This window comes from Littorina saxatilis, linkage group LG6 (genome assembly GCF_037325665.1).
Source record: "Littorina saxatilis isolate snail1 linkage group LG6, US_GU_Lsax_2.0, whole genome shotgun sequence".
NCBI classification, from domain to species: Eukaryota; Metazoa; Mollusca; class Gastropoda; order Littorinimorpha; family Littorinidae; genus Littorina; species Littorina saxatilis.
The window spans coordinates 26,047,104-26,058,816 of NC_090250.1; the positions used below are offsets into that span (position 1 = coordinate 26,047,104).

The 11,713-nt window shown below is 40.6% G+C and overlaps 1 protein-coding gene across 1 annotated transcript in view; it reads right to left on the reverse strand.

Annotated features, from left to right (window-relative positions):
- Window positions 1-11,713, reverse strand: part of LOC138968857 (serine/threonine-protein phosphatase with EF-hands 1-like) — a gene marked incomplete in the record, with an annotated part of 113,924 nt that extends 102,211 nt beyond the window's left edge. Inside the window, 1 exon segment of the mRNA XM_070341523.1 lies at window positions 10,925-11,713.

Consider the following 11,713-nt stretch of genomic DNA (forward strand, 5'->3'; position numbering starts at 1 on the left):
TTTGTTTTTTTTAGTAACCGTGACATTGGCCTTAGTAAACATTGATTGCCCCATAGGCAACATCGCGACTACATGTAATGATGATATCAAGAAAACGTACAAAACACAAATACGAACGGGGAAAACGACGAGTCAACAAATGCTCGATTCGAAAACTCGGGCACGTGGCAGTTACGTTGGCAGTTCAAGTCTTAGTTTTCACGCCTTGATTTTTGTAAGACTTGTGGCGCGGTGGTAAGACGTTTGCTTCCAAAGCCGGTGGTCTCGAGTTCAAGTCCCCAAACAACTTTTGTAAATCATGATTTTTCAACTTTTGTTTCTTCTTTTCTAAACTCTATGTACTTGTATGTTATTCTTTTTGATTTATACCAAAGGTTTTGAGTCGTGTATTGAACATTAAATATAGTGCGTGATTGCCCTTGACTGCAGCTTTCCCACAACCCCGTATTCTATCTTTAGTACAGGAATGATATCCCCAAGGAAAGGTCAAAGGGCATATGTATCACCGCGTGTCGACTGCTGGTAATAGTAGATACATACTTCTATTATGATAGGCTTCTGTGTAGATTCATAACCAAATGTCTTCAGCTAAAAGCCCCCCCCCCCAAACCCACCCCCAACAACACAAATAACAAAATCCCTTTTAAATTATGAATCCCTCACTCTAAACGACCCAGATTTCCTTTCATTCCAATGACAACAAAAATGCCATAACTTTTCGACCGGCCCACATATGCATGAAATCATGACTCTGGACGTGACCAGATCCAGAGAGGACGATGCTAGCAGAACTTAACGAACCTTGAGAGGAATGTGAAAGGGCTGAAATCCCCCTGGGCCACGTCCATCAATTTTCAGATGAGTGGGATCTTCGACGGAAAACGCTGGGAGACATTTTGCAAGATGCTGGTCTTGTGCGGAGGCAGAAATTCACTAGCACTAGAACATTGGTTTTCTTTATACTTAATTTATTAAAGAAACCCGAAATACATAGACTGATAACACATATTTTGTGTGTGTGTGTGTGTGTGTGTGTGTGTGTGTGGTGTGTGTGTGTGTGTGTGTTTGTGTGTGTGTGTGTGTGTGTCCGTGTGAGCCACAGAGAGAGAGACACAGAGACAGACAGACAGACAGACACACAGACATACAGCGACAGAGACGCAGAGACTGAGAGAAAGACAGAGACAACGAGACCAAGATAAAAGGCGAAAGAGACAGCCAATAGAGAGGCACAGATATGCAATGGAGCTGGAGAATTGGCTCTTTTCTGGACTTCTTGATCGATGATATGGCCGTAGCGCCGGGAAGCTTACATCAAAACTTCTTTCATAAAAGAGAACAACGGAGAGAACATCTATCTTTGCCTATTGTCCGGGGAATAATACAATACCGTCTATCTATCAAAGTGAGAGAAACGAGAAAAAAGATCATCGTGGTCTTCATTTGAATAACGGAGAAAAGGTTGGGAACCAAGCCTCACAATTTGTACAATATTTTACAAATCACGTAAATGCGCCCGATATTTTCTTGTCATCTCGAAAGTCCAGGGATCTATTGGATTGGCGGTAATCACGATGTTGAGAATGTTTTGGAGAACTCGCGTGCACATGTTTGTGACGGACACACCGACAGACAGACGAATCTGCGCTTATCACGCTTCGAAATCGAAATTAAAAAAAATAACATGTGCAGATTTACTCACACACTTTCATTTTCATGTGAACTTTTGGCCTAAGATCCCTTTGTGGTTGACTGGGCTCTAAACAACAAATATCACTAATAATAAAAGGCATGCACACACGCACGCACACACACACACACGCACCCACACACACACACTGTCAATGAGGGCGTGACAGTGCCGCCTCAACTTTCACGAAAAGCCGGATATGACGTCATCAAAGACATTTATCAAAAAAATGAAAAAAACGTATGGGGATATCATACCTAGGAACTCTCATGTCAAATTTCATAAAGATCGGTCCAGTAGTTTGGTCTGAATTGCTCTACACGCACGCACGCACGCACGCACACACACACACACACACACATACACACACACATACACCACGACCCTCGTTTCGATTCCCCCTCGATGTTAAAATATTTAGTCAAAACTTGACTAAATATAAAAAAAGGGCACAGTGGTGGATTGGCCATGACTTGTGCAGTGACAACAGTAACATATTAAATTTAGAAGTAATTGCGAAAAAGTTACCCACAAAAAGCGCTAGCACACACAGAACAACAAAATGTGATAAAACATCAAACCTAAGAAAAGCAGTGTTCAATGTGCAATGAACTGCAAACCATTTACACAGCAGCAAACATGTGACGCTTTCTGAGATTTCGGTCAATGTAGCAATATTTTCTTTTTACCAGGCTCGGCGCTTGAATACACTTTCTTTCTTTGTTTTCTTGCGTAGCTGCTCGCCGTTGGTAATGCAAGAATCTACAGCTTGGTGAAGGCGGACAGTTACGAAGGAAAGGCTAAATGCGACAAAACAAAAAAAGTGGCTACATGGACCGAAATCTCAGAAAATATGACACATGGGAGTGAAACAAACACATAAGCACATCATTAAATGAGCAAATAGCTATAGCGTGCACAGTACACAAAAAGTTTTACACATCAGCAAATAGGAATGAAAACGTAACCCTGTGGGTTCTGTGAACAATAACATTTTTACAAAAATATAAAACACCAATTATATAATTGGGAAAGTATAAAACAGCGTTAAATTGTGCCCTTTTCTGAGATTTCAGTCAAGGTGGACAGTCTGAGAATTCAATCAATGTGGCAAAATCATTTTGTCACGCTTCAACCAAGATGATGAATGCTAGTTAAAATGTGTAAAAGAATATATAACACCAATCATATAATTGGGAAAGAAATCTTCTCGTCGCAGTTCGCCGACAGCTCGAGTCACCCACAATGAAACGTTTGTACGATTGACTGGACTTAAACAAATTAGCGGCTACATTGACATAAGTGAGGGACATAGATGTGCAAAAATATTTGCCCAGAGAACAATAGTTGTACACATCACCAGGCCAAGTTGAGACAGGAAAAACAAGAAATTCCTCCGAGGTAGGAAAAACACCCCCGTCAAAGGGAAATAACCTTCTCAGTTGGTGGCAGTGACTGAGTGAGAATGGTTATTTCCCTTTGACCATTAAGATGTCCCTCTATAAGTCCTTGTATAATTTTAATCCACCAATAACTCCCTAACCGTGTGTTTGACTGGTCCCAATTTTTGTAAGGACCGTCTCAGGAATGTATAGAACCTGTTCACCAAGTTTGGTGACGATCGGTCCGTTCATTCTTGAGATCTATATGCGAACACAAACACACAAACAAACAAACCTATACACACCCCTATACCGGGGGTGTAAAAAACCAGCACTAAATGGAACAAAATTTGTACACTTCAGCAAACATGTGAGTGAAAAATAAAATGTTAAAATGGGAAATTGGTTCTGCGAACAACAAAATGTTTACACATGCATTGTGCACAGAGAACAAAAGTTTACAGATCACCATGCATATGGCATTATGATGGTTAGGCCTGAAGAAATAAATTTGCTTTTGTTTAATATTTCTCTTGGGCTGCAAGCCAGCACAACATAATTAAAACATTTCATTTGCCAAATCAGCGCCACCAAAACTGATAAATAGGACTAAGCATGGAGTATTCATTGCAGGGGCTCTTTTTATATTTAGTCAAGTTTTGACTAAATATTTTAACATCGAGGGGGAATCGAAACGAGGGTCGTGGTGTATGTGCGTGTGTGTGTGTGTGTGTGTAGAGCGATTCAGACTAAACTACTGGACCGATCTTTATGAAATTTGACATGAGAGTTCCTGGGTATGAAATCCCCGAACGTTTTTTTCATTTTTTTGATAAATGTCTTTGATGACGTCATATCCGGCTTTTCGTGAAAGTTGAGGCGGCACTGTCACGCCCTCATTTTTCAACCAAATTGGTTGACATTTTGGTCAAGTAATCTTCGACGAAGCCCGGGGTTCGGTATTGCATTTCAGCTTGGTGGCTTAAAAATTAATTAATGACTTTGGTCATTAAAAATCGGAAAATTGTAAAAAAAAAATAAAAATTTATAAAACGATCCAAATTTACGTTTATCTTATTCTCCATCATTTGCTGATTCCAAAAACATATAAATATGTTATATTCGGATTAAAAACAAGCTCTGAAAATTAAATATATAAAAATTATTATCAAAATTAAATTGTCCAAATCAATTTAAAAACACTTTCATCTTATTCCTTGTCGGTTCCTGATTCCAAAAACATATAGATATGATATGTTTGGATTAAAAACACGCTCAGAAAGTTAAAACAAAGAGAGGTACAGAAAAGCGTGCTATCCTTCTTAGCGCAACTACTACCCCGCTCTTCTTGTCAATTTCACTGCCTTTGCCATGAGCGGTGGCCTGACGATGCTACGAGTATACGGTCTTGCTGAAAAATGGCAGCTACTTGACTAAATATTGTATTTTCGCCTTACGCGACTTGTTTGTTTGTCATGCTGTGTGCCACACGCGTTGCAGTTGTCGCCGTGTGTAGAGTTTAAGATGATGTGATTCCTATTCTTATAAAGACAAAGTTGATCTCCCGAGTTACACCCTCGCAAAAATGTACATGATTGCCCATATGGTCTTTGTTGATGTTCTTTGTCTCGTGACTTTATCGATATGTCGCAAAATGATTCCACAAAATTCAAAACAGGGATCAGATTTTACCCGCAACTACTGACTCTGAAAAGGTTGTGAAAAAATGGGTTGAATGTGAATGTTTATTCCTGAGACAATGCTTGGAGAGCTTCTCCCGATGTGACTGTGTCATCTGAAGTGGACTGGGTTGCGTTTTGTGTTGCATCTTGTGTTGCATCAAACATGTCTGTGGATTGTGTTGAATTTTGTGTTGCGTCAATCATGATTTTACTGAGCGTTAGGTCGTCGACGATGTCGAGGTGGTTTGATGTGTTTGTAGGAGTGCTTGTTGCTGCAGGGTTGTTTGGTGCAGAGGTGGGTGTAGATGAACGTAGTGCAGATGAAGATGAGCTGGCCGTTGCTGCAGGGATGTTTGGTGCAGCGGTGGGTGTAGATGAACGTAGTGCAGATGAAGATGAGCTGGCCGTGGCTGCAGGGTTGTTTGGTGCAGCGGTGGGTGTAGATGAACGTAGTGCAGATGAAGATGAGCTGGCTATTGCTGCAGGGTTGTTTGGTGCAGCGGTGGGTGTAGATGAACGTAGTGCAGATGAAGATGAGGTGGCCGAACTGGAGACGTTGATTTTCACGCCTAAGATTGGTTAGTTGTGTGAAGTCTTTGCTCGCTTTGTTTTTTGCATCTGACAATTGGTTGATGATGGTCTGGAAAGATTGCTTTTGTTTTTGTCGAAGTCGGGGTACTGCTTCACAGGCCAAGTTGTGGTCACCGTCTTGAAGTGAGGTCGCAGTGAGTTGGTCGTTGGGACGCCATATCTGAAGAAAATGAAAAAAATTAAAAAAATTATACCTTATACACAGGAGTATGCAACACTGAAAAATGAATTGTTTTGGCAGGAATGACGTTTGCATGATTACGTCTTCATAACAACATTTTCTCTTTGTGCGTTTGCTCATTGGTGTAAAAGTCCACCCCCCCCTCCCCAAATGATAACACACACAGCGATGAAAGTGCGCATCTCTTCCCGGCCTTGCAGCGTTTTGAAAGTTGGAAGCATTAAAGGTAAAAGCCATTGTAAAGATACGAACTAAAAGTATAACGTCTAAAATAAATAATGATTCAAACGCATATTATAACATAAGTAAATGACAACAGAAAATATATACATGGTTCAAACACACACACACACACACACACAATCGAGTGCACGCATCCATGCATATACACTCATGTACACACACACACAGACAAACACACACACAATAAATGTACGTCCAATGGAACGTGTGCGTGGATGCTGTTTTCAGGTAATACTAATAGAACCCCCCCACATGTATGGCCTATGCCATGGGTTAGAGAAGTAGAACAAGTCGCGTAAGGCGAAAATACAACATTTAGTCAAGTAGCTGTCGAACTCACAGAATGAAACTGAACGCAATGCAACGCAGCAAGACCGTATACTCGTAGCATCGTCAGTCCACCGCTCACGGCATAGGCAGTGAAATTGACAAGAAGAGCGGGGTAGTAGTTGCGCTGGGAAGGATAGCACGCTTTTCTGTACCTCTCTTCGTTTTAACTTTCTGAGCGTGGTTTTAATCCAAACATATCATATCTATATGTTTTTGGAATCAGGAACCGACAAGAAATAAGACGAAAGTGTTTTTAAATTGATTTGGAAAATTTAATTTTGATAATAATTTTTATATATTTAATTTTCAGAGCTTGTTTTTAATCCGAATATAACATATGTATATGTTTTTGGAATCAGCAAATGATGGAGAATAAGATAAACGTACATTTGGATCGTTTTATAAAAAACATATTATTTTTACAATTTTCAGATTTTTAATGACCAAAGTCATTAATTAATTTTTAAGCCACCACGCTGAAATGCAATACCGAAGTCCGGGCTTTGTCGAACATTACCCGACCAAAATTTCAACCAATTTGGATGAAAAATGAGGGCGTGACAGTGCCGCCTCAACTTTCACGAAAAGCCGGATATGACGTCATCAAAGACATATATAAAAAAAAATGAAAAAAAAGTATGGGGATTTCATACCCAGGAACTCTCATGTCAAATTTCATAAAGATCGGTCCAGTAGTTTAGTCTGAATCGCTCTACACACACACACAGACAGACAGACAGACACACACACACACGCACATACACCACGACCCTCGTCTCGATTCCCCCCTCTACGTTAAAACATTTAGTCAAAACTTGACTAAATGTAAAAAGCAAGATTCGTTCACCCCCCCCCCCCCTCCATGTATGGCCTGGGAGAAAAATTTTTTATAACCCCCCCCCCCCCAATTTTTTATATTTTTTTAGCAAAATCATAAATGACGTCTACATAACACAATTTTCCCTAGGCTGTTTTCAGGTAATAGACACCCCCCCCCCCCCTGTATGGCCTAAGCAAGATTCTTTCAACCCCCCCCCTTTGCCATGGGTTAGAGGAGTAGAAAAAGCAAAATTCGTAACCCCCCCCCTCCCCCTTCCCATGTACGTATGGCCCAGGAAAAAACAATTTAAAAAACCTCCCCCACCCACACGAAACAATTTTTTTTAAGCAAAATCATAAAACACAATTTTCCCTATGCTGTTTTCAGGTAATAGACCCCCCCCCCCCCCCCAAGGTATGGCCTAAGCAAGATTCTTTTAACCCTCCCCCCCCACCCCCCCCCCCCCCCCCAACGTATGGCCTCTAGGTTAGAAACCCGAAAGAATGCAGACACATGCAATAGATTTCAGCAAGATTCCTTAAAAATCCCCCCCCCCCCCCCTCATGTATGGCCTATGCCTGGGTTAAAAAATTAGAAAAGAAAAACAACGAAAGAAAGCAGCGATGAATTAGCAAAAATCCTGCAGTTAGCGCCCAATGTGGGGGTTGAACTAATGCAGGTAGAGACACACTGGTTTTAAAGCCAGCGCCACTATAAACCCTGTGGCAGAATCCAGTAAGGTTTTGGAACACTTTAAGAAAGTTTTACAGACTGATAAATGGGATTTACCTGTCGAGTGTAGAGTTAGTTGTATATCCAGATATCCAGAGGACAAACTCTTTGTTGTCACCTACAACAACAACAAACAAGTCGCGTAACGCGAAATTACTACATTTAGTCAAGGTGTGGAACTCACAGAATGAAACTGAACGCACTGCATTTTTTCACAATGACCGTAGTCCGCCGCTAGTGCAAAAGGCAGTGAAAGTGACGAGCCTGTTTAGCGCGGTAGCGGTTTCGCTGTGCTGCATAGCACGCTTTTCTGTGCCTCTCTTCGTTTTAACTTTCTGAGCGTGTTTTTAATCCAAACATATCATATCTATATGTTTTTGGAATCAGGAACCAACAAGGAATAAGATGAAATTGTTTTTTAATCGATTTCGGAAATTTGATTTTGATCATAATTTTTATGTTTTTAATTTTCAGAGCTTGTTTTTAATCCGAATATAACATATTTATATGTTTTTGGAATCAGAACATGATGAAGAATAAATTAAAAGTAATTTTGGATCGTTTTATAAAAAAATTCTTTTAATTACAATTTTCAGATTTTTAATGACCAAAGTCATTAATTAACTTTTAGGCCTACATGCTGAAATGCAATACCGAAGTTCGGCCTTCGTCGAACATTGCTTGGCCAAAATTTCAATCAATTTGATTGAAAAATGAAGGTGTGACAGTGCCGCCTCAACTTTTACAAAAAGCCGGATATGACGTCATAAAAGACATTTATCAAAAAAATGAAAAAACATCTGGGGATATCATACCCAGGAACTCTCATGTAAAATTTCATAAAGATCGGTCCAGTAGTTTACTCTGAATCGCTCTACACACACACACACACACAGACACACACACACACACACACACACACACACACCATGCACGACCCTCGTCTCGATTCCCCCTCTATGTTAAAACATTTAGTCAAAACTTGACTAAATGTAAAAATGCTGTACATGCAAACGATGTTCCAAGACAAAAGTGTGTGTGAACTTAATCAAAATAACAAATTTCATTTTGTTGAGCACCCCATCTCTTCCCAGACTTGCAGCGTATTTTAAAGTTGGAAGCATTACAATACAATTGTATTGTATTGTATTGTATTGTATTGTATTGCATTAAAGGTAAAAGCCATCGTAAAGATACGAAATGCAAATCTAAAACGTCTAAACTGTATAATGATTCAAACGCATATTGTAACTAAATGACAACAGAAAATATATACATGGTCAAAACACACACACACTCTACACTGAACAAAAAAACACCCTTCGATAGTACTGATGAGCGACCTTGTGTACCTTACATTCATGGGGCCAAATTTTTCCAACCAATTTGTTTTATTTAACTTAGAAATTTGATTCATCCTAAAATGTTTTCCTTCTTACTCAAGGGACGTAACCACTCAGTACACGTTTTCGAAGAATTCGATTTTGGGGGTAAAATCTATTAAATTTTACCACCAATTTTCTTCACATGCAAGAAACTGACATGCTTTTCGTCCATAAATAATTTCACTTCTTAATTTTACCAGGAAACAACATGTCAGTCTTGAGTATATGTCAAGGGGGAAATATGTACACAGGCAAAAGATGAAATCGCGACACCGGCAGAATCCAAAACTTTGGCTCCCAGTACCGCCACCCCCCCTCCCCCATGTATGGCAAGATTCCTTGAAATCCCCCCCTCATGTATGGCCTATGCCTGGGTTAGAAAACAACCAAAGAATGCAGCGTTGAAAGAGCGAAAATCCTGCAGTTCAGCCGTGGCGTGTCAAAATGGCGGGGGAGACTGAGAAACGTGGCGAATAATGTTGCAAATTCTCTATCTCTATAGTATAAACCCTGTGGCAGAATCCAGCAAGGTTTTGGAACACTTTAAGAAGGAGACTGACTTACCTGTCGAGCTTGTCGATGCCTGAACAAACACTTGCCGAGTCGAGCTTGAACAAACACTTGCCGACTTGGAGAGGAGACTGAGTGCTCCGTCTAGCTTTCAACTGCTGCGGACGGAAGTGACGTTCCGATAAGCTTATTCAGTCTGAGCCAATGGGAGACCTGGTTCGTTTAACAGCCAATGGGGAGGCCTTCCGGTTGCGTCGTCTGTTAGAAAATGTCGCACCAGAATGCCAGAAAAAGCCATTTGGCTTCGGAATCGGCTAATCTAACCGGGCGCATCGTGTGCGCCGCAAAATGTTTCTAGATACCCCAGAGATCGGGGCCCAAATCGGCCGGGTTTGGGAGGAGATAGCGATGCAAGGACCCAAAACGGTCGCGTATTATAATATAGATTATTCTCCTGTTATTTACCTTGGGTAATCAGTATACATTGCCCTCTTACAATATCACACTGTGAGGCACAGGATTTTAATCCTGTTTCTATGCCCCTCTTGCCCTCGCCGGCATCATTATTTTCATATTCTTCTGCATATCCAATTTTTACTGTGGTGCCTTTTTCATCAGATTAGAATTAGAAAGACCTCGTCCATGCTTCCGGTGTCATTTTTAATTTTGCAAGGAAACAAACACCAATCGTTGTGTATTAGTTATTCCAACAACGTTAACTTCAATCAAAGGAAAGTGAACGACGCAGTCATACTTTTGTACGACGTACGTAAGCGATAGTTTTGACTGAGTTGTAAATCGCTTTTACAGAAGAGTTAGTTTCAGAGTCTACTTATTATAAGCTTTGTGAATACGATTTCGACAAAATGAGCAATGGGACTTTGATGCACGGTGTTTGTATATATTGACAAACAGGTTTGCAAAGTTAACGATTTGATTGCCCACATCTGGAGACAGCACGCCAGCACTACAGGCCAGAAGACACCAGCCAGGGCATAGTCAATTTGCGGAATCTGGGCTCTGTGGAGGTGTAGTTTCTCATAATATTCAAGTCCCGATTTGAAAACAGAGATGACTGGCACCTTCGCACAGACTGCCAAACTTATAGAACCTGTGGGTAAGTTTTTCTTGTAATGCGCATCCATCGGCAGCGCAAAAATGGTTTTGATGATAATGCTAATGCCAACAAACACCAGAGGCTTCTGTGCAACGGACTCAATATGCACAAATGTTCTAATCAAAACTAATGGGAAAGTACTGTTGCCCCTATGGCTTAATGAACAATCGTGAATCTCTACTCAGGCTAGTGCGCAAATTTGGCCTATTTGGGCACGATATATTTAGCACAAGAAGATGACCACAAGTTAAAACATCTTACCTGACAGTTTTGTGTGGTTTAACCGAGCATCTTCGGCAGTTCTAGGTTGCACGTCAGTGTCAACATCCACAGTTCTTCACTGAGAGTTGGCTTCTGTCACAAGACCCCATGGTCAGCACTCACACAAAGCAAAAGCGCCACCACAGTCAGAGCAAAGAGCTTGTACTGTAGGTTTGTGCTCTTCGTCCGAGACGAATATATAGATATATATATATGCACTGTTGCAGTCACGTATTAATTACTCCATGTCATTACGTTACGCAGCAAAAATTCCTGGCTTGTTAATGTCCAAGTACAATCTTTTCATCTGTTGACTTTTTCAACAAACATTACAATTGACTCGCGGAATATAGTTAAATAAAGCGTGTATGACTACCGCACCACGTTCAATCAATAATTACAGCAAGCCTACTCTGCGTCGAAAAAAAAGTCACTACACTTTTTCAATTGAACTTCCAAAACAATGCCGCAACAGTTTCTTAAATTGTTGGCACCAACTATAAGAGAGCACGTGAACACACTGCAACAAAATGCTGTGGGAAAGTTCTATCTTAATGCAGAAAAACCACACTTTCTTCAACGCACGTTTCACAAGAGAACACCGAACACATTTTGTTTTAAACACCTGTCAATCTTTTTTCTCTTACTAATAATCACCGCCGACAAACAGGCACACACTCAAAAGAAAAAGATAAACTCTACACAAAAACTATCTCCATCGATCCACACGCAGGGAAATGTTGCACCTCATGTGAAACCCGCCGTCTATCCAACCTCCTGAACTACAAA